We start from the raw sequence: 20324 nt of genomic DNA on the forward strand, positions 1-20324 counted from the left end.
CAATTCTAAGTCTGCCAATTGTCCCGCCGAATTCGCGCCACTGTCCAAAGTCTCCTCTCAACAACATCTTGACTTAATGCAGATACGATGTCCAACCCAAGTTTGGTTTGCACAGGCTTCTTGTTCCAAATCTTGATGCCGTCTGGCCGTGACCGAGAACAAACTTAATGCCCCCCAAGACCCCACGCATAAAGGAACCGTGCATTGGCCGGGAATCGAACCCGGGTCTCCGGCGTGGCAGGCGAGAATTCTACCACTGAACCACCAATGCTCACACACGTGGCAGTTTTCGCAACGAATTCGCGCCATTGCCCAAGCGCTCCTCTCGAGGCGCAGCGGAAAATGTAGCCCGATACACCCACGCGTCACTCATCAAGACACCTCTGTGGCAGCTCCCTGATGGTCTAGTGGTCAGGATTCGGCGCTCTCACCGCCACGGCCCGGGTTCGATTCCCGGTCAGGGAAACTGTGTTTTGCCCCACCTCCGCCTTACCCGAAAGGGACAAGCGGTAGACAATGGATGGGTTGCCTTTGCCACGTACTGTGTATCAAGAGAGCCTCAAGGCACCATCTCCCCCCAAAACGGACCATTCCTTGAAGCCGTCAACAAATGAAGCAGAGTTGCCAGTTCTTCAAGCCCAGGATGAGCTGCCGTCTTGGAGGTGAAGGGTGTGACAGGACATCCAAAAAATGTGTGGCCGAACTGCCCATCAAAACATGCCTCCCGTGAGGATAGAGCTCAACACCGCCAGTTTTCGAGACTTGCGCATGGCAGGCGACAATTCTACCGCTGAGCTAACAACCCTTGCATGTCCGCCAATTGTCCCGCTGAATTCGCGCTACTGTCCAAACTCTCCTCTCCAGACGCTTAAAATGGATGCACAAACTCTGCCACGTACTGCGCATCAAAGCACATCGCTTGCGTGAGGCTACAAGTCACTACCTTCTGATTTCGTGATTCACATGTGGCAGGCGACAGTTCTAACGCTCAGCCACCAGCCCTTACAAGTCTGCCAATTGTCTCGTCGAATTCGCGCCACTCTCCAAAGTCTACTCTCAACAACATCTTGACTTAATGCAGATACGATGTCCAACCCAAGTTTGGTTTGCATAGACTTCTTGTTCCAACTTAACAGTCAGGCAAGAATGACTTCAAATTATCCCTCTCCATGGACCCTGTTGGCAAAGGAACTCCAGGCAACCTCCAGAGACTCAGCTCGGGAGCTGCTGATAACCAATTATCAGCCCTTGTTCATCCGCTTCCAATGCAAAGACATTCCTAACCCTACCTGGACAAAGTGTCCTAGAAGAAATAACAGGTAGGAGTCATTTGGGAGCCAACGTGTGGTGCCCCGCAATTCTGACCTGAGAAAAGAAAGAGGAATTGTGGTGAAAGTTGGATGAAGTGGTTTCAGAGGGCCGGCACACATCCATAGGGGAGGATCGCCTGCCACGTGTGAGTCTTGAAATCAAACAGATGGGAAGGCTTTCCACGGTCAATGGCAGAATGATTTGGATTGATCCCTGTTCTAGATCTCGCATCGGAGGAGGCTGAAAATCCACTACAAAGGAGTGGTTCTAAGGCTCCAGCGTCCTCGAAATGGGTAGAAGAGGTACAAAATGGATGGACCAACTCTGTACCAAAACTCCTGCCTCGTGTGAGGCTCGAACTCACGACCTTCAGATTATGAGACTGACGCGCTGCCTACTGCGCCAACGAGGCTGACAGGGAACCTGAAAATGGACGATTTCTCGAAGCTGCACAGAAATGAAATTCAGCTTGGACAAACAAAGGTGAGTCCCCAGGTATTTAAGCCCTGAACGGGTTTTGGAGGTGAAGAGTGCCACAGGAGATCCTAAAAACGGTGTTTTGACCCAGCTCCGGCTTACCTGAAAGGGACAAGCGGTAGACAATGGATGGGTTGCCTTTGCCACGTACTGTGTATCAAGCGAGGCTCAAGACACCATCTTCCCCCAAAACGGACCATTCTTCTTTTGTCTCGTAGTGCCGTCTTAAGTTAAATTCCTTAATTACAGCCACATTAGCTCCACTAATAAGACACACGGGTTTACCAGCAATGTCTGTAAACATATATTCAGTCACCCACTGGCGCTGGCAGGCGACAATTCTAAGTCTGCCAATTGTCCCGCCGAATTCGCGCCACTGTCCAAAGTCTCCTCTCAACAACATCTTGACTTAATGCAGATACGATGTCCAACCCAAGTTTGGTTTGCACAGGCTTCTTGTTCCAAATCTTGATGCCGTCTGGCCGTGACCGAGAACAAACTTAATGCCCCCCAAGACCCCACGCATAAAGGAACCGTGCATTGGCCGGGAATCGAACCCGGGTCTCCCGCGTGGCAGGCGAGAATTCTACCACTGAACCACCAATGCTCACACACGTGGGAGTTTTCTCAACGAATTCGCGCCATTGCCCAAGCGCTCCTCTCGAGGCGCAGCGGAAAATGTAGCCCGATACACCCACGCGTCACTCATCAAGACACCTCTGTGGCAGCTCCCTGATGGTCTAGTGGTCAGGATTCGGCGCTCTCACCGCCGCGGCCCGGGTTCGATTCCCGGTCAGGGAAACTGTGTTTTGCCCCACCTCCGCCTTACCCGAAAGGGACAAGCGGTAGACAATGGATGGGTTGCCTTTGCCACGTACTGTGTATCAAGAGAGCCTCAAGGCACCATCTCCCCCCAAAACGGACCATTCCTTGAAGCCGTCAACAAATGAAGCAGAGTTGCCAGTTCTTCTAGCCCAGGATGAGCTGCCGTCTTGGAGGTGAAGGGTGTGACAGGACATCCAAAAAATGTGTGGCCGAACTGCCCATCAAAACATGCCTCCCGTGAGGATAGAGCTCAACACCGCCAGTTTTCGAGACTTGCGCATGGCAGGCGACAATTCTACCGCTGAGCTAACAACCCTTGCATGTCCGCCAATTGTCCCGCTGAATTCGCGCTACTGTCCAAACTCTCCTCTCCAGACGCTTAAAATGGATGCACAAACTCTGCCACGTACTGCGCATCAAAGCACATCGCTTGCATGAGGCTACAAGTCACTACCTTCTGATTTCGTGATTCACATGTGGCAGGCGACAGTTCTAACGCTCAGCCACCAGCCCTTACAAGTCTGCCAATTGTCTCGTCGAATTCGCGCCACTCTCCAAAGTCTACTCTCAACAACATCTTGACTTAATGCAGATACGATGTCCAACCCAAGTTTGGTTTGCATAGACTTCTTGTTCCAACTTAACAGTCAGGCAAGAATGACTTCAAATTATCCCTCTCCATGGACCCTGTTGGCAAAGGAACTCCAGGCAACCTCCAGAGACTCAGCTCGGGAGCTGCTGATAAGCAATTATCAGCCCTTGTTCATCCGCTTCCAATGCAAAGACATTCCTAACCCTACCTGGACAAAGTGTCCTAGAAGAAATAACAGGTAGGGGTCATTTGGGAGCCAACGTGTGGTGCCCCGCAATTCTGACCTGAGAAAAGAAAGAGGAATTGTGGTGAAAGTTGGATGAAGTGGTTTCAGAGGGCCGGCACACATCCATAGGGGAGGATCGCCTGCCACGTGTGAGTCTTGAAATCAAACAGATGGGAAGGCTTTCCACGGTCAATGGCAGAATGATTTGGATTGATCCCTGTTCTAGATCTCGCATCGGAGGAGGCTGAAAATCCACTACAAAGGAGTGGTTCTAAGGCTCCAGCGTCCTCGAAATGGGTAGAAGAGGTACAAAATGGATGGACCAACTCTGTACCAAAACACCTGCCTCGTGTGAGGCTCGAACTCACGACCTTCAGATTATGAGACTGACGTGCTGCCTACTGCGCCAACGAGGCTGACAGGGAACCTGAAAATGGACGATTTCTCGAAGCTGCACAGAAATGAAATTCAGCTTGGACAAACAAAGGTGAGTCCCCAGGTATTTAAGCCCTGAACGGGTTTTGGAGGTGAAGAGTGCCACAGGAGATCCTAAAAACGGTGTTTTGACCCAGCTCCGGCTTACCTGAAAGGGACAAGCGGTAGACAATGGATGGGTTGCCTTTGCCACGTACTGTGTATCAAGCGAGGCTCAAGACACCATCTTCCCCCAAAACGGACCATTCTTCTTTTGTCTCGTAGTGCCGTCTTAAGTTAAATTCCTTAATTACAGCCACATTAGCTCCACTAATAAGACACACGGGTTTACCAGCAATGTCTGTAAACATATATTCAGTCACCCACTGGCGCTGGCAGGCGACAATTCTAAGTCTGCCAATTGTCCCGCCGAATTCGCGCCACTGTCCAAAGTCTCCTCTCAACAACATCTTGACTTAATGCAGATACGATGTCCAACCCAAGTTTGGTTTGCACAGGCTTCTTGTTCCAAATCTTGATGCCGTCTGGCCGTGACCGAGAACAAACTTAATGCCCCCCAAGACCCCACGCATAAAGGAACCGTGCATTGGCCGGGAATCGAACCCGGGTCTCCGGCGTGGCAGGCGAGAATTCTACCACTGAACCACCAATGCTCACACACGTGGCAGTTTTCGCAACGAATTCGCGCCATTGCCCAAGCGCTCCTCTCGAGGCGCAGCGGAAAATGTAGCCCGATACACCCACGCGTCACTCATCAAGACACCTCTGTGGCAGCTCCCTGATGGTCTAGTGGTCAGGATTCGGCGCTCTCACCGCCACGGCCCGGGTTCGATTCCCGGTCAGGGAAACTGTGTTTTGCCCCACCTCCGCCTTACCCGAAAGGGACAAGCGGTAGACAATGGATGGGTTGCCTTTGCCACGTACTGTGTATCAAGAGAGCCTCAAGGCACCATCTCCCCCCAAAACGGACCATTCCTTGAAGCCGTCAACAAATGAAGCAGAGTTGCCAGTTCTTCAAGCCCAGGATGAGCTGCCGTCTTGGAGGTGAAGGGTGTGACAGGACATCCAAAAAATGTGTGGCCGAACTGCCCATCAAAACATGCCTCCCGTGAGGATAGAGCTCAACACCGCCAGTTTTCGAGACTTGCGCATGGCAGGCGACAATTCTACCGCTGAGCTAACAACCCTTGCATGTCCGCCAATTGTCCCGCTGAATTCGCGCTACTGTCCAAACTCTCCTCTCCAGACGCTTAAAATGGATGCACAAACTCTGCCACGTACTGCGCATCAAAGCACATCGCTTGCGTGAGGCTACAAGTCACTACCTTCTGATTTCGTGATTCACATGTGGCAGGCGACAGTTCTAACGCTCAGCCACCAGCCCTTACAAGTCTGCCAATTGTCTCGTCGAATTCGCGCCACTCTCCAAAGTCTACTCTCAACAACATCTTGACTTAATGCAGATACGATGTCCAACCCAAGTTTGGTTTGCATAGACTTCTTGTTCCAACTTAACAGTCAGGCAAGAATGACTTCAAATTATCCCTCTCCATGGACCCTGTTGGCAAAGGAACTCCAGGCAACCTCCAGAGACTCAGCTCGGGAGCTGCTGATAACCAATTATCAGCCCTTGTTCATCCGCTTCCAATGCAAAGACATTCCTAACCCTACCTGGACAAAGTGTCCTAGAAGAAATAACAGGTAGGAGTCATTTGGGAGCCAACGTGTGGTGCCCCGCAATTCTGACCTGAGAAAAGAAAGAGGAATTGTGGTGAAAGTTGGATGAAGTGGTTTCAGAGGGCCGGCACACATCCATAGGGGAGGATCGCCTGCCACGTGTGAGTCTTGAAATCAAACAGATGGGAAGGCTTTCCACGGTCAATGGCAGAATGATTTGGATTGATCCCTGTTCTAGATCTCGCATCGGAGGAGGCTGAAAATCCACTACAAAGGAGTGGTTCTAAGGCTCCAGCGTCCTCGAAATGGGTAGAAGAGGTACAAAATGGATGGACCAACTCTGTACCAAAACTCCTGCCTCGTGTGAGGCTCGAACTCACGACCTTCAGATTATGAGACTGACGCGCTGCCTACTGCGCCAACGAGGCTGACAGGGAACCTGAAAATGGACGATTTCTCGAAGCTGCACAGAAATGAAATTCAGCTTGGACAAACAAAGGTGAGTCCCCAGGTATTTAAGCCCTGAACGGGTTTTGGAGGTGAAGAGTGCCACAGGAGATCCTAAAAACGGTGTTTTGACCCAGCTCCGGCTTACCTGAAAGGGACAAGCGGTAGACAATGGATGGGTTGCCTTTGCCACGTACTGTGTATCAAGCGAGGCTCAAGACACCATCTTCCCCCAAAACGGACCATTCTTCTTTTGTCTCGTAGTGCCGTCTTAAGTTAAATTCCTTAATTACAGCCACATTAGCTCCACTAATAAGACACACGGGTTTACCAGCAATGTCTGTAAACATATATTCAGTCACCCACTGGCGCTGGCAGGCGACAATTCTAAGTCTGCCAATTGTCCCGCCGAATTCGCGCCACTGTCCAAAGTCTCCTCTCAACAACATCTTGACTTAATGCAGATACGATGTCCAACCCAAGTTTGGTTTGCACAGGCTTCTTGTTCCAAATCTTGATGCCGTCTGGCCGTGACCGAGAACAAACTTAATGCCCCCCAAGACCCCACGCATAAAGGAACCGTGCATTGGCCGGGAATCGAACCCGGGTCTCCCGCGTGGCAGGCGAGAATTCTACCACTGAACCACCAATGCTCACACACGTGGGAGTTTTCTCAACGAATTCGCGCCATTGCCCAAGCGCTCCTCTCGAGGCGCAGCGGAAAATGTAGCCCGATACACCCACGCGTCACTCATCAAGACACCTCTGTGGCAGCTCCCTGATGGTCTAGTGGTCAGGATTCGGCGCTCTCACCGCCGCGGCCCGGGTTCGATTCCCGGTCAGGGAAACTGTGTTTTGCCCCACCTCCGCCTTACCCGAAAGGGACAAGCGGTAGACAATGGATGGGTTGCCTTTGCCACGTACTGTGTATCAAGAGAGCCTCAAGGCACCATCTCCCCCCAAAACGGACCATTCCTTGAAGCCGTCAACAAATGAAGCAGAGTTGCCAGTTCTTCTAGCCCAGGATGAGCTGCCGTCTTGGAGGTGAAGGGTGTGACAGGACATCCAAAAAATGTGTGGCCGAACTGCCCATCAAAACATGCCTCCCGTGAGGATAGAGCTCAACACCGCCAGTTTTCGAGACTTGCGCATGGCAGGCGACAATTCTACCGCTGAGCTAACAACCCTTGCATGTCCGCCAATTGTCCCGCTGAATTCGCGCTACTGTCCAAACTCTCCTCTCCAGACGCTTAAAATGGATGCACAAACTCTGCCACGTACTGCGCATCAAAGCACATCGCTTGCATGAGGCTACAAGTCACTACCTTCTGATTTCGTGATTCACATGTGGCAGGCGACAGTTCTAACGCTCAGCCACCAGCCCTTACAAGTCTGCCAATTGTCTCGTCGAATTCGCGCCACTCTCCAAAGTCTACTCTCAACAACATCTTGACTTAATGCAGATACGATGTCCAACCCAAGTTTGGTTTGCATAGACTTCTTGTTCCAACTTAACAGTCAGGCAAGAATGACTTCAAATTATCCCTCTCCATGGACCCTGTTGGCAAAGGAACTCCAGGCAACCTCCAGAGACTCAGCTCGGGAGCTGCTGATAAGCAATTATCAGCCCTTGTTCATCCGCTTCCAATGCAAAGACATTCCTAACCCTACCTGGACAAAGTGTCCTAGAAGAAATAACAGGTAGGGGTCATTTGGGAGCCAACGTGTGGTGCCCCGCAATTCTGACCTGAGAAAAGAAAGAGGAATTGTGGTGAAAGTTGGATGAAGTGGTTTCAGAGGGCCGGCACACATCCATAGGGGAGGATCGCCTGCCACGTGTGAGTCTTGAAATCAAACAGATGGGAAGGCTTTCCACGGTCAATGGCAGAATGATTTGGATTGATCCCTGTTCTAGATCTCGCATCGGAGGAGGCTGAAAATCCACTACAAAGGAGTGGTTCTAAGGCTCCAGCGTCCTCGAAATGGGTAGAAGAGGTACAAAATGGATGGACCAACTCTGTACCAAAACACCTGCCTCGTGTGAGGCTCGAACTCACGACCTTCAGATTATGAGACTGACGTGCTGCCTACTGCGCCAACGAGGCTGACAGGGAACCTGAAAATGGACGATTTCTCGAAGCTGCACAGAAATGAAATTCAGCTTGGACAAACAAAGGTGAGTCCCCAGGTATTTAAGCCCTGAACGGGTTTTGGAGGTGAAGAGTGCCACAGGAGATCCTAAAAACGGTGTTTTGACCCAGCTCCGGCTTACCTGAAAGGGACAAGCGGTAGACAATGGATGGGTTGCCTTTGCCACGTACTGTGTATCAAGCGAGGCTCAAGACACCATCTTCCCCCAAAACGGACCATTCTTCTTTTGTCTCGTAGTGCCGTCTTAAGTTAAATTCCTTAATTACAGCCACATTAGCTCCACTAATAAGACACACGGGTTTACCAGCAATGTCTGTAAACATATATTCAGTCACCCACTGGCGCTGGCAGGCGACAATTCTAAGTCTGCCAATTGTCCCGCCGAATTCGCGCCACTGTCCAAAGTCTCCTCTCAACAACATCTTGACTTAATGCAGATACGATGTCCAACCCAAGTTTGGTTTGCACAGGCTTCTTGTTCCAAATCTTGATGCCGTCTGGCCGTGACCGAGAACAAACTTAATGCTCCCCAAGACCCCACGCATAAAGGAACCGTGTATTGGCCGGGAATCGAACCCGGGTCTCCGGCGTGGCAGGCGAGAATTCTACCACTGAACCACCAATGCTCACACACGTGGCAGTTTTCGCAACGAATTCGCGCCATTGCCCAAGCGCTCCTCTCGAGGCGCAGCGGAAAATGTAGCCCGATACACCCACGCGTCACTCATCAAGACACCTCTGTGGCAGCTCCCTGATGGTCTAGTGGTCAGGATTCGGCGCTCTCACCGCCGCGGCCCGGGTTCGATTCCCGGTCAGGGAAACTGTGTTTTGCCCCACCTCCGCCTTACCCGAAAGGGACAAGCGGTAGACAATGGATGGGTTGCCTTTGCCACGTACTGTGTATCAAGAGAGCCTCAAGGCACCATCTCCCCCCAAAACGGACCATTCCTTGAAGCCGTCAACAAATGAAGCAGAGTTGCCAGTTCTTCAAGCCCAGGATGAGCTGCCGTCTTGGAGGTGAAGGGTGTGACAGGACATCCAAAAAATGTGTGGCCGAACTGCCCATCAAAACATGCCTCCCGTGAGGATACAGCTCAACACCGCCAGTTTTCGAGACTTGCGCATGGCAGGCGACAATTCTACCGCTGAGCTAACAACCCTTGCATGTCCGCCAATTGTCCCGCTGAATTCGCGCTACTGTCCAAACTCTCCTCTCCAGACGCTTAAAATGGATGCACAAACTCTGCCACGTACTGCGCATCAAAGCACATCGCTTGCGTGAGGCTACAAGTCACTACCTTCTGATTTCGTGATTCACATGTGGCAGGCGACAGTTCTAACGCTCAGCCACCAGCCCTTACAAGTCTGCCAATTGTCTCGTCGAATTCGCGCCACTCTCCAAAGTCTACTCTCAACAACATCTTGACTTAATGCAGATACGATGTCCAACCCAAGTTTGGTTTGCATAGACTTCTTGTTCCAACTTAACAGTCAGGCAAGAATGACTTCAAATTATCCCTCTCCATGGACCCTGTTGGCAAAGGAACTCCAGGCAACCTCCAGAGACTCAGCTCGGGAGCTGCTGATAAGCAATTATCAGCCCTTGTTCATCCGCTTCCAATGCAAAGACATTCCTAACCCTACCTGGACAAAGTGTCCTAGAAGAAATAACAGGTAGGGGTCATTTGGGAGCCAACGTGTGGTGCCCCGCAATTCTGACCTGAGAAAAGAAAGAGGAATTGTGGTGAAAGTTGGATGAAGTGGTTTCAGAGGGCCGGCACACATCCATAGGGGAGGATCGCCTGCCACGTGTGAGTCTTGAAATCAAACAGATGGGAAGGCTTTCCACGGTCAATGGCAGAATGATTTGGATTGATCCCTGTTCTAGATCTCGCATCGGAGGAGGCTGAAAATCCACTACAAAGGAGTGGTTCTAAGGCTCCAGCGTCCTCGAAATGGGTAGAAGAGGTACAAAATGGATGGACCAACTCTGTACCAAAACACCTGCCTCGTGTGAGGCTCGAACTCACGACCTTCAGATTATGAGACTGACGCGCTGCCTACTGCGCCAACGAGGCTGACAGGGAACCTGAAAATGGACGATTTCTCGAAGCTGCACAGAAATGAAATTCAGCTTGGACAAACAAAGGTGAGTCCCCAGGTATTTAAGCCCTGAACGGGTTTTGGAGGTGAAGAGTGCCACAGGAGATCCTAAAAACGGTGTTTTGACCCAGCTCCGGCTTACCTGAAAGGGACAAGCGGTAGACAATGGATGGGTTGCCTTTGCCACGTACTGTGTATCAAGCGAGGCTCAAGACACCATCTTCCCCCAAAACGGACCATTCTTCTTTTGTCTCGTAGTGCCGTCTTAAGTTAAATTCCTTAATTACAGCCACATTAGCTCCACTAATAAGACACACGGGTTTACCAGCAATGTCTGTAAACATATATTCAGTCACCCACTGGCGCTGGCAGGCGACAATTCTAAGTCTGCCAATTGTCCCGCCGAATTCGCGCCACTGTCCAAAGTCTCCTCTCAACAACATCTTGACTTAATGCAGATACGATGTCCAACCCAAGTTTGGTTTGCACAGGCTTCTTGTTCCAAATCTTGATGCCGTCTGGCCGTGACCGAGAACAAACTTAATGCCCCCCAAGACCCCACGCATAAAGGAACCGTGCATTGGCCGGGAATCGAACCCGGGTCTCCCGCGTGGCAGGCGAGAATTCTACCACTGAACCACCAATGCTCACACACGTGGCAGTTTTCTCAACGAATTCGCGCCATTGCCCAAGCGCTCCTCTCGAGGCGCAGTGGAAAATGTAGCCCGATACACCCACGCGTCACTCATCAAGACACCTCTGTGGCAGCTCCCTGATGGTCTAGTGGTCAGGATTCGGCGCTCTCACCGCCGCGGCCCGGGTTCGATTCCCGGTCAGGGAAACTGTGTTTTGCCCCACCTCCGCCTTACCCGAAAGGGACAAGCGGTAGACAATGGATGGGTTGCCTTTGCCACGTACTGTGTATCAAGAGAGCCTCAAGGCACCATCTCCCCCCAAAACGGACCATTCCTTGAAGCCGTCAACAAATGAAGCAGAGTTGCCAGTTCTTCAAGCCCAGGATGAGCTGCCGTCTTGGAGGTGAAGGGTGTGACAGGACATCCAAAAAATGTGTGGCCGAACTGCCCATCAAAACATGCCTCCCGTGAGGATAGAGCTCAACACCGCCAGTTTTCGAGACTTGCGCATGGCAGGCGACAATTCTACCGCTGAGCTAACAACCCTTGCATGTCCGCCAATTGTCCCGCTGAATTCGCGCTACTGTCCAAACTCTCCTCTCCAGACGCTTAAAATGGATGCACAAACTCTGCCACGTACTGCGCATCAAAGCACATCGCTTGCGTGAGGCTACAAGTCACTACCTTCTGATTTCGTGATTCACATGTGGCAGGCGACAGTTCTAACGCTCAGCCACCAGCCCTTACAAGTCTGCCAATTGTCTCGTCGAATTCGCGCCACTCTCCAAAGTCTACTCTCAACAACATCTTGACTTAATGCAGATACGATGTCCAACCCAAGTTTGGTTTGCATAGACTTCTTGTTCCAACTTAACAGTCAGGCAAGAATGACTTCAAATTATCCCTCTCCATGGACCCTGTTGGCAAAGGAACTCCAGGCAACCTCCAGAGACTCAGCTCGGGAGCTGCTGATAACCAATTATCAGCCCTTGTTCATCCGCTTCCAATGCAAAGACATTCCTAACCCTACCTGGACAAAGTGTCCTAGAAGAAATAACAGGTAGGGGTCATTTGGGAGCCAACGTGTGGTGCCCCGCAATTCTGACCTGAGAAAAGAAAGAGGAATTGTGGTGAAAGTTGGATGAAGTGGTTTCAGAGGGCCGGCACACATCCATAGGGGAGGATCGCCTGCCACGTGTGAGTCTTGAAATCAAACAGATGGGAAGGCTTTCCACGGTCAATGGCAGAATGATTTGGATTGATCCCTGTTCTAGATCTCGCATCGGAGGAGGCTGAAAATCCACTACAAAGGAGTGGTTCTAAGGCTCCAGCGTCCTCGAAATGGGTAGAAGAGGTACAAAATGGATGGACCAACTCTGTACCAAAACACCTGCCTCGTGTGAGGCTCGAACTCACGACCTTCAGATTATGAGACTGACGCGCTGCCTACTGCGCCAACGAGGCTGACAGGGAACCTGAAAATGGACGATTTCTCGAAGCTGCACAGAAATGAAATTCAGCTTGGACAAACAAAGGTGAGTCCCCAGGTATTTAAGCCCTGAACGGGTTTTGGAGGTGAAGAGTGCCACAGGAGATCCTAAAAACGGTGTTTTGACCCAGCTCCGGCTTACCTGAAAGGGACAAGCGGTAGACAATGGATGGGTTGCCTTTGCCACGTACTGTGTATCAAGCGAGGCTCAAGACACCATCTTCCCCCAAAACGGACCATTCTTCTTTTGTCTCGTAGTGCCGTCTTAAGTTAAATTCCTTAATTACAGCCACATTAGCTCCACTAATAAGACACACGGGTTTACCAGCAATGTCTGTAAACATATATTCAGTCACCCACTGGCGCTGGCAGGCGACAATTCTAAGTCTGCCAATTGTCCCGCCGAATTCGCGCCACTGTCCAAAGTCTCCTCTCAACAACATCTTGACTTAATGCAGATACGATGTCCAACCCAAGTTTGGTTTGCACAGGCTTCTTGTTCCAAATCTTGATGCCGTCTGGCCGTGACCGAGAACAAACTTAATGCCCCCCAAGACCCCACGCATAAAGGAACCGTGCATTGGCCGGGAATCGAACCCGGGTCTCCCGCGTGGCAGGCGAGAATTCTACCACTGAACCACCAATGCTCACACACGTGGCAGTTTTCTCAACGAATTCGCGCCATTGCCCAAGCGCTCCTCTCGAGGCGCAGCGGAAAATGTAGCCCGATACACCCACGCGTCACTCATCAAGACACCTCTGTGGCAGCTCCCTGATGGTCTAGTGGTCAGGATTCGGCGCTCTCACCGCCGCGGCCCGGGTTCGATTCCCGGTCAGGGAAACTGTGTTTTGCCCCACCTCCGCCTTACCCGAAAGGGACAAGCGGTAGACAATGGATGGGTTGCCTTTGCCACGTACTGTGTATCAAGAGAGCCTCAAGGCACCATCTCCCCCCAAAACGGACCATTCCTTGAAGCCGTCAACAAATGAAGCAGAGTTGCCAGTTCTTCTAGCCCAGGATGAGCTGCCGTCTTGGAGGTGAAGGGTGTGACAGGACATCCAAAAAATGTGTGGCCGAACTGCCCATCAAAACATGCCTCCCGTGAGGATAGAGCTCAACACCGCCAGTTTTCGAGACTTGCGCATGGCAGGCGACAATTCTACCGCTGAGCTAACAACCCTTGCATGTCCGCCAATTGTCCCGCTGAATTCGCGCTACTGTCCAAACTCTCCTCTCCAGACGCTTAAAATGGATGCACAAACTCTGCCACGTACTGCGCATCAAAGCACATCGCTTGCGTGAGGCTACAAGTCACTACCTTCTGATTTCGTGATTCACATGTGGCAGGCGACAGTTCTAACGCTCAGCCACCAGCCCTTACAAGTCTGCCAATTGTCTCGTCGAATTCGCGCCACTCTCCAAAGTCTACTCTCAACAACATCTTGACTTAATGCAGATACGATGTCCAACCCAAGTTTGGTTTGCATAGACTTCTTGTTCCAACTTAACAGTCAGGCAAGAATGACTTCAAATTATCCCTCTCCATGGACCCTGTTGGCAAAGGAACTCCAGGCAACCTCCAGAGACTCAGCTCGGGAGCTGCTGATAACCAATTATCAGCCCTTGTTCATCCGCTTCCAATGCAAAGACATTCCTAACCCTACCTGGACAAAGTGTCCTAGAAGAAATAACAGGTAGGGGTCATTTGGGAGCCAACGTGTGGTGCCCCGCAATTCTGACCTGAGAAAAGAAAGAGGAATTGTGGTGAAAGTTGGATGAAGTGGTTTCAGAGGGCCGGCACACATCCATAGGGGAGGATCGCCTGCCACGTGTGAGTCTTGAAATCAAACAGATGGGAAGGCTTTCCACGGTCAATGGCAGAATGATTTGGATTGATCCCTGTTCTAGATCTCGCATCGGAGGAGGCTGAAAATCCACTACAAAGGAGTGGTTCTAAGGCTCCAGCGTCCTCGAAATGGGTAGAAGAGGTACAAAATGGATGGACCAACTCTGTACCAAAACACCTGCCTCGTGTGAGGCTCGAACTCACGACCTTCAGATTATGAGACTGACGCGCTGCCTACTGCGCCAACGAGGCTGACAGGGAACCTGAAAATGGACGATTTCTCGAAGCTGCACAGAAATGAAATTCAGCTTGGACAAACAAAGGTGAGTCCCCAGGTATTTAAGCCCTGAACGGGTTTTGGAGGTGAAGAGTGCCACAGGAGATCCTAAAAACGGTGTTTTGACCCAGCTCCGGCTTACCTGAAAGGGACAAGCGGTAGACAATGGATGGGTTGCCTTTGCCACGTACTGTGTATCAAGCGAGGCTCAAGACACCATCTTCCCCCAAAACGGACCATTCTTCTTTTGTCTCGTAGTGCCGTCTTAAGTTAAATTCCTTAATTACAGCCACATTAGCTCCACTAATAAGACACACGGGTTTACCAGCAATGTCTGTAAACATATATTCAGTCACCCACTGGCGCTGGCAGGCGACAATTCTAAGTCTGCCAATTGTCCCGCCGAATTCGCGCCACTGTCCAAAGTCTCCTCTCAACAACATCTTGACTTAATGCAGATACGATGTCCAACCCAAGTTTGGTTTGCACAGGCTTCTTGTTCCAAATCTTGATGCCGTCTGGCCGTGACCGAGAACAAACTTAATGCCCCCCAAGACCCCACGCATAAAGGAACCGTGCATTGGCCGGGAATCGAACCCGGGTCTCCCGCGTGGCAGGCGAGAATTCTACCACTGAACCACCAATGCTCACACACGTGGCAGTTTTCTCAACGAATTCGCGCCATTGCCCAAGCGCTCCTCTCGAGGCGCAGTGGAAAATGTAGCCCGATACACCCACGCGTCACTCATCAAGACACCTCTGTGGCAGCTCCCTGATGGTCTAGTGGTCAGGATTCGGCGCTCTCACCGCCGCGGCCCGGGTTCGATTCCCGGTCAGGGAAACTGTGTTTTGCCCCACCTCCGCCTTACCCGAAAGGGACAAGCGGTAGACAATGGATGGGTTGCCTTTGCCACGTACTGTGTATCAAGAGAGCCTCAAGGCACCATCTCCCCCCAAAACGGACCATTCCTTGAAGCCGTCAACAAATGAAGCAGAGTTGCCAGTTCTTCTAGCCCAGGATGAGCTGCCGTCTTGGAGGTGAAGGGTGTGACAGGACATCCAAAAAATGTGTGGCCGAACTGCCCATCAAAACATGCCTCCCGTGAGGATAGAGCTCAACACCGCCAGTTTTCGAGACTTGCGCATGGCAGGCGACAATTCTACCGCTGAGCTAACAACCCTTGCATGTCCGCCAATTGTCCCGCTGAATTCGCGCTACTGTCCAAACTCTCCTCTCCAGACGCTTAAAATGGATGCACAAACTCTGCCACGTACTGCGCATCAAAGCACATCGCTTGCGTGAGGCTACAAGTCACTACCTTCTGATTTCGTGATTCACATGTGGCAGGCGACAGTTCTAACGCTCAGCCACCAGCCCTTACAAGTCTGCCAATTGTCTCGTCGAATTCGCGCCACTCTCCAAAGTCTACTCTCAACAACATCTTGACTTAATGCAGATACGATGTCCAACCCAAGTTTGGTTTGCATAGACTTCTTGTTCCAACTTAACAGTCAGGCAAGAATGACTTCAAATTATCCCTCTCCATGGACCCTGTTGGCAAAGGAACTCCAGGCAACCTCCAGAGACTCAGCTCGGGAGCTGCTGATAAGCAATTATCAGCCCTTGTTCATCCGCTTCCAATGCAAAGACATTCCTAACCCTACCTGGACAAAGTGTCCTAGAAGAAATAACAGGTAGGGGTCATTTGGGAGCCAACGTGTGGTGCCCCGCAATTCTGACCTGAGAAAAGAAAGAGGAATTGTGGTGAAAGTTGGATGAAGTGGTTTCAGAGGGCCGGCACACATCCATAGGGGAGGATCGCCTGCCACGTGTGAGTCTTGAAATCAAACAGATGGGAAGGCTTTCCACGGTCAATGGCAGAATGATTTGGATTGATCCCTGTTCTAGATCTCGCATCGGAGGAGGCTGAAAATCCACTACAAAGGAGTGGTTCTAAGGCTCCAGCGTCCTCGAAATGGGTAGAAGAGGTACAAAATGGATGGACCAACTCTGTACCAAAACACCTGCCTCGTGTGAGGCTCGAACTCACGACCTTCAGATTATGAGACTGACGCGCTGCCTACTGCGCCAACGAGGCTGACAGGGAACCTGAAAATGGACGATTTCTCGAAGCTGCACAGAAATGAAATTCAGCTTGGACAAACAAAGGTGAGTCCCCAGGTATTTAAGCCCTGAACGGGTTTTGGAGGTGAAGAGTGCCACAGGAGATCCTAAAAACGGTGTTTTGACCCAGCTCCGGCTTACCTGAAAGGGACAAGCGGTAGACAATGGATGGGTTGCCTTTGCCACGTACTGTGTATCAAGCGAGGCTCAAGACACCATCTTCCCCCAAAACGGACCATTCTTCTTTTGTCTCGTAGTGCCGTCTTAAGTTAAATTCCTTAATTACAGCCACATTAGCTCCACTAATAAGACACACGGGTTTACCAGCAATGTCTGTAAACATATATTCAGTCACCCACTGGCGCTGGCAGGCGACAATTCTAAGTCTGCCAATTGTCCCGCCGAATTCGCGCCACTGTCCAAAGTCTCCTCTCAACAACATCTTGACTTAATGCAGATACGATGTCCAACCCAAGTTTGGTTTGCACAAGCTTCTTGTTCCAAATCTTGATGCCGTCTGGCCGTGACCGAGAACAAACTTAATGCCCCCCAAGACCCCACGCATAAAGGAACCGTGCATTGGCCGGGAATCGAACCCGGGTCTCCCGCGTGGCAGGCGAGAATTCTACCACTGAACCACCAATGCTCACACACGTGGCAGTTTTCTCAACGAATTCGCGCCATTGCCCAAGCGCTCCTCTCGAGGCGCAGCGGAAAATGTAGCCCGATACACCCACGCGTCACTCATCAAGACACCTCTGTGGCAGCTCCCTGATGGTCTAGTGGTCAGGATTCGGCGCTCTCACCGCCGCGGCCCGGGTTCGATTCCCGGTCAGGGAAACTGTGTTTTGCCCCACCTCCGCCTTACCCGAAAGGGACAAGCGGTAGACAATGGATGGGTTGCCTTTGCCACGTACTGTGTATCAAGAGAGCCTCAAGGCACCATCTCCCCCCAAAACGGACCATTCCTTGAAGCCGTCAACAAATGAAGCAGAGTTGCCAGTTCTTCTAGCCCAGGATGAGCTGCCGTCTTGGAGGTGAAGGGTGTGACAGGACATCCAAAAAATGTGTGGCCGAACTGCCCATCAAAACATGCCTCCCGTGAGGATAGAGCTCAACACCGCCAGTTTTCGAGACTTGCGCATGGCAGGCGACAATTCTACCGCTGAGCTAACAACCCTTGCATGTCCGCCAATTGTCCCGCTGAATTCGCGCTACTGTCCAAACTCTCCTCTCCAGACGCTTAAAATGGATGCACAAACTCTGCCACGTACTGCGCATCAAAGCACATCGCTTGCGTGAGGCTACAAGTCACTACCTTCTGATTTCGTGATTCACATGTGGCAGGCGACAGTTCTAACGCTCAGCCACCAGCCCTTACAAGTCTGCCAATTGTCTCGTCGAATTCGCGCCACTCTCCAAAGTCTACTCTCAACAACATCTTGACTTAATGCAGATACGATGTCCAACCCAAGTTTGGTTTGCATAGACTTCTTGTTCCAACTTAACAGTCAGGCAAGAATGACTTCAAATTATCCCTCTCCATGGACCCTGTTGGCAAAGGAACTCCAGGCAACCTCCAGAGACTCAGCTCGGGAGCTGCTGATAAGCAATTATCAGCCCTTGTTCATCCGCTTCCAATGCAAAGACATTCCTAACCCTACCTGGACAAAGTGTCCTAGAAGAAATAACAGGTAGGGGTCATTTGGGAGCCAACGTGTGGTGCCCCGCAATTCTGACCTGAGAAAAGAAAGAGGAATTGTGGTGAAAGTTGGATGAAGTGGTTTCAGAGGGCCGGCACACATCCATAGGGGAGGATCGCCTGCCACGTGTGAGTCTTGAAATCAAACAGATGGGAAGGCTTTCCACGGTCAATGGCAGAATGATTTGGATTGATCCCTGTTCTAGATCTCGCATCGGAGGAGGCTGAAAATCCACTACAAAGGAGTGGTTCTAAGGCTCCAGCGTCCTCGAAATGGGTAGAAGAGGTACAAAATGGATGGACCAACTCTGTACCAAAACACCTGCCTCGTGTGAGGCTCGAACTCACGACCTTCAGATTATGAGACTGACGCGCTGCCTACTGCGCCAACGAGGCTGACAGGGAACCTGAAAATGGACGATTTCTCGAAGCTGCACAGAAATGAAATTCAGCTTGGACAAACAAAGGTGAGTCCCCAGGTATTTAAGCCCTGAACGGGTTTTGGAGGTGAAGAGTGCCACAGGAGATCCTAAAAACGGTGTTTTGACCCAGCTCCGGCTTACCTGAAAGGGACAAGCGGTAGACAATGGATGGGTTGCCTTTGCCACGTACTGTGTATCAAGCGAGGCTCAAGACACCATCTTCCCCCAAAACGGACCATTCTTCTTTTGTCTCGTAGTGCCGTCTTAAGTTAAATTCCTTAATTACAGCCACATTAGCTCCACTAATAAGACACACGGGTTTACCAGCAATGTCTGTAAACATATATTCAGTCACCCACTGGCGCTGGCAGGCGACAATTCTAAGTCTGCCAATTGTCCCGCCGAATTCGCGCCACTGTCCAAAGTCTCCTCTCAACAACATCTTGACTTAATGCAGATACGATGTCCAACCCAAGTTTGGTTTGCACAGGCTTCTTGTTCCAAATCTTGATGCCGTCTGGCCGTGACCGAGAACAAACTTAATGCTCCCCAAGACCCCACGCATAAAGGAACCGTGCATTGGCCGGGAATCGAACCCGGGTCTCCCGCGTGGCAGGCGAGAATTCTACCACTGAACCACCAATGCTCACACACGTGGCAGTTTTCTCAACGAATTCGCGCCATTGCCCAAGCGCTCCTCTCGAGGCGCAGCGGAAAATGTAGCCCGATACACCCACGCGTCACTCATCAAGACACCTCTGTGGCAGCTCCCTGATGGTCTAGTGGTCAGGATTCGGCGCTCTCACCGCCGCGGCCCGGGTTCGATTCCCGGTCAGGGAAACTGTGTTTTGCCCCACCTCCGCCTTACCCGAAAGGGACAAGCGGTAGACAATGGATGGGTTGCCTTTGCCACGTACTGTGTATCAAGAGAGCCTCAAGGCACCATCTCCCCCCAAAACGGACCATTCCTTGAAGCCGTCAACAAATGAAGCAGAGTTGCCAGTTCTTCTAGCCCAGGATGAGCTGCCGTCTTGGAGGTGAAGGGTGTGACAGGACATCCAAAAAATGTGTGGCCGAACTGCCCATCAAAACATGCCTCCCGTGAGGATACAGCTCAACACCGCCAGTTTTCGAGACTTGCGCATGGCAGGCGACAATTCTACCGCTGAGCTAACAACCCTTGCATGTCCGCCAATTGTCCCGCTGAATTCGCGCTACTGTCCAAACTCTCCTCTCCAGACGCTTAAAATGGATGCACAAACTCTGCCACGTACTGCGCATCAAAGCACATCGCTTGCGTGAGGCTACAAGTCACTACCTTCTGATTTCGTGATTCACATGTGGCAGGCGACAGTTCTAACGCTCAGCCACCAGCCCTTACAAGTCTGCCAATTGTCTCGTCGAATTCGCGCCACTCTCCAAAGTCTACTCTCAACAACATCTTGACTTAATGCAGATACGATGTCCAACCCAAGTTTGGTTTGCATAGACTTCTTGTTCCAACTTAACAGTCAGGCAAGAATGACTTCAAATTATCCCTCTCCATGGACCCTGTTGGCAAAGGAACTCCAGGCAACCTCCAG

At 51.2% G+C, this 20324-nt stretch overlaps 29 non-coding genes across 29 annotated transcripts; 10 read left to right on the forward strand and 19 right to left on the reverse strand.

Annotated features, from left to right (window-relative positions):
- Positions 1-200: 200 nt before the first annotated feature.
- On the reverse strand, positions 201-271 carry trnag-gcc (transfer RNA glycine (anticodon GCC)). The gene has a single exon. It is a non-coding gene; the product is annotated as a tRNA-Gly (tRNA).
- A 122-nt stretch (positions 272-393) lies between these two features.
- Positions 394-465, forward strand: trnae-cuc (transfer RNA glutamic acid (anticodon CUC)). The gene has a single exon. It is a non-coding gene; the product is annotated as a tRNA-Glu (tRNA).
- Positions 466-1650: 1185 nt separating this feature from the next.
- trnam-cau (transfer RNA methionine (anticodon CAU)) lies at positions 1651-1723 on the reverse strand. Its single transcript has one exon. It is a non-coding gene; the product is annotated as a tRNA-Met (tRNA).
- Positions 1724-2324: 601 nt separating this feature from the next.
- On the reverse strand, positions 2325-2395 carry trnag-gcc (transfer RNA glycine (anticodon GCC)). The gene has a single exon. It is a non-coding gene; the product is annotated as a tRNA-Gly (tRNA).
- Positions 2396-2517: 122 nt separating this feature from the next.
- On the forward strand, positions 2518-2589 carry trnae-cuc (transfer RNA glutamic acid (anticodon CUC)). Its single transcript has one exon. It is a non-coding gene; the product is annotated as a tRNA-Glu (tRNA).
- A 1185-nt stretch (positions 2590-3774) lies between these two features.
- Positions 3775-3847, reverse strand: trnam-cau (transfer RNA methionine (anticodon CAU)). Its single transcript has one exon. It is a non-coding gene; the product is annotated as a tRNA-Met (tRNA).
- Positions 3848-4448: 601 nt separating this feature from the next.
- trnag-gcc (transfer RNA glycine (anticodon GCC)) lies at positions 4449-4519 on the reverse strand. The gene has a single exon. It is a non-coding gene; the product is annotated as a tRNA-Gly (tRNA).
- Positions 4520-4641: 122 nt separating this feature from the next.
- Positions 4642-4713, forward strand: trnae-cuc (transfer RNA glutamic acid (anticodon CUC)). Its single transcript has one exon. It is a non-coding gene; the product is annotated as a tRNA-Glu (tRNA).
- A 1185-nt stretch (positions 4714-5898) lies between these two features.
- Positions 5899-5971, reverse strand: trnam-cau (transfer RNA methionine (anticodon CAU)). The gene has a single exon. It is a non-coding gene; the product is annotated as a tRNA-Met (tRNA).
- Positions 5972-6572: 601 nt separating this feature from the next.
- trnag-gcc (transfer RNA glycine (anticodon GCC)) lies at positions 6573-6643 on the reverse strand. Its single transcript has one exon. It is a non-coding gene; the product is annotated as a tRNA-Gly (tRNA).
- A 122-nt stretch (positions 6644-6765) lies between these two features.
- trnae-cuc (transfer RNA glutamic acid (anticodon CUC)) lies at positions 6766-6837 on the forward strand. Its single transcript has one exon. It is a non-coding gene; the product is annotated as a tRNA-Glu (tRNA).
- A 1185-nt stretch (positions 6838-8022) lies between these two features.
- Positions 8023-8095, reverse strand: trnam-cau (transfer RNA methionine (anticodon CAU)). The gene has a single exon. It is a non-coding gene; the product is annotated as a tRNA-Met (tRNA).
- Positions 8096-8696: 601 nt separating this feature from the next.
- trnag-gcc (transfer RNA glycine (anticodon GCC)) lies at positions 8697-8767 on the reverse strand. The gene has a single exon. It is a non-coding gene; the product is annotated as a tRNA-Gly (tRNA).
- Positions 8768-8889: 122 nt separating this feature from the next.
- On the forward strand, positions 8890-8961 carry trnae-cuc (transfer RNA glutamic acid (anticodon CUC)). The gene has a single exon. It is a non-coding gene; the product is annotated as a tRNA-Glu (tRNA).
- Positions 8962-10146: 1185 nt separating this feature from the next.
- trnam-cau (transfer RNA methionine (anticodon CAU)) lies at positions 10147-10219 on the reverse strand. Its single transcript has one exon. It is a non-coding gene; the product is annotated as a tRNA-Met (tRNA).
- Positions 10220-10820: 601 nt separating this feature from the next.
- trnag-gcc (transfer RNA glycine (anticodon GCC)) lies at positions 10821-10891 on the reverse strand. Its single transcript has one exon. It is a non-coding gene; the product is annotated as a tRNA-Gly (tRNA).
- A 122-nt stretch (positions 10892-11013) lies between these two features.
- trnae-cuc (transfer RNA glutamic acid (anticodon CUC)) lies at positions 11014-11085 on the forward strand. The gene has a single exon. It is a non-coding gene; the product is annotated as a tRNA-Glu (tRNA).
- Positions 11086-12270: 1185 nt separating this feature from the next.
- trnam-cau (transfer RNA methionine (anticodon CAU)) lies at positions 12271-12343 on the reverse strand. Its single transcript has one exon. It is a non-coding gene; the product is annotated as a tRNA-Met (tRNA).
- A 601-nt stretch (positions 12344-12944) lies between these two features.
- trnag-gcc (transfer RNA glycine (anticodon GCC)) lies at positions 12945-13015 on the reverse strand. Its single transcript has one exon. It is a non-coding gene; the product is annotated as a tRNA-Gly (tRNA).
- Positions 13016-13137: 122 nt separating this feature from the next.
- Positions 13138-13209, forward strand: trnae-cuc (transfer RNA glutamic acid (anticodon CUC)). The gene has a single exon. It is a non-coding gene; the product is annotated as a tRNA-Glu (tRNA).
- A 1185-nt stretch (positions 13210-14394) lies between these two features.
- Positions 14395-14467, reverse strand: trnam-cau (transfer RNA methionine (anticodon CAU)). The gene has a single exon. It is a non-coding gene; the product is annotated as a tRNA-Met (tRNA).
- Positions 14468-15068: 601 nt separating this feature from the next.
- Positions 15069-15139, reverse strand: trnag-gcc (transfer RNA glycine (anticodon GCC)). Its single transcript has one exon. It is a non-coding gene; the product is annotated as a tRNA-Gly (tRNA).
- Positions 15140-15261: 122 nt separating this feature from the next.
- trnae-cuc (transfer RNA glutamic acid (anticodon CUC)) lies at positions 15262-15333 on the forward strand. The gene has a single exon. It is a non-coding gene; the product is annotated as a tRNA-Glu (tRNA).
- Positions 15334-16518: 1185 nt separating this feature from the next.
- Positions 16519-16591, reverse strand: trnam-cau (transfer RNA methionine (anticodon CAU)). The gene has a single exon. It is a non-coding gene; the product is annotated as a tRNA-Met (tRNA).
- Positions 16592-17192: 601 nt separating this feature from the next.
- On the reverse strand, positions 17193-17263 carry trnag-gcc (transfer RNA glycine (anticodon GCC)). The gene has a single exon. It is a non-coding gene; the product is annotated as a tRNA-Gly (tRNA).
- A 122-nt stretch (positions 17264-17385) lies between these two features.
- Positions 17386-17457, forward strand: trnae-cuc (transfer RNA glutamic acid (anticodon CUC)). The gene has a single exon. It is a non-coding gene; the product is annotated as a tRNA-Glu (tRNA).
- A 1185-nt stretch (positions 17458-18642) lies between these two features.
- On the reverse strand, positions 18643-18715 carry trnam-cau (transfer RNA methionine (anticodon CAU)). The gene has a single exon. It is a non-coding gene; the product is annotated as a tRNA-Met (tRNA).
- A 601-nt stretch (positions 18716-19316) lies between these two features.
- trnag-gcc (transfer RNA glycine (anticodon GCC)) lies at positions 19317-19387 on the reverse strand. The gene has a single exon. It is a non-coding gene; the product is annotated as a tRNA-Gly (tRNA).
- Positions 19388-19509: 122 nt separating this feature from the next.
- trnae-cuc (transfer RNA glutamic acid (anticodon CUC)) lies at positions 19510-19581 on the forward strand. Its single transcript has one exon. It is a non-coding gene; the product is annotated as a tRNA-Glu (tRNA).
- Positions 19582-20324: the final 743 nt, after the last annotated feature.

This window comes from Mchenga conophoros, linkage group LG23 (assembly GCF_057382185.1).
Source record: "Mchenga conophoros isolate Kocher_MC1m ecotype Shallow Benthic linkage group LG23, M_conophoros_male_GT1.1, whole genome shotgun sequence".
In the NCBI taxonomy this organism is placed as follows: domain Eukaryota; kingdom Metazoa; phylum Chordata; class Actinopteri; order Cichliformes; family Cichlidae; genus Mchenga; species Mchenga conophoros.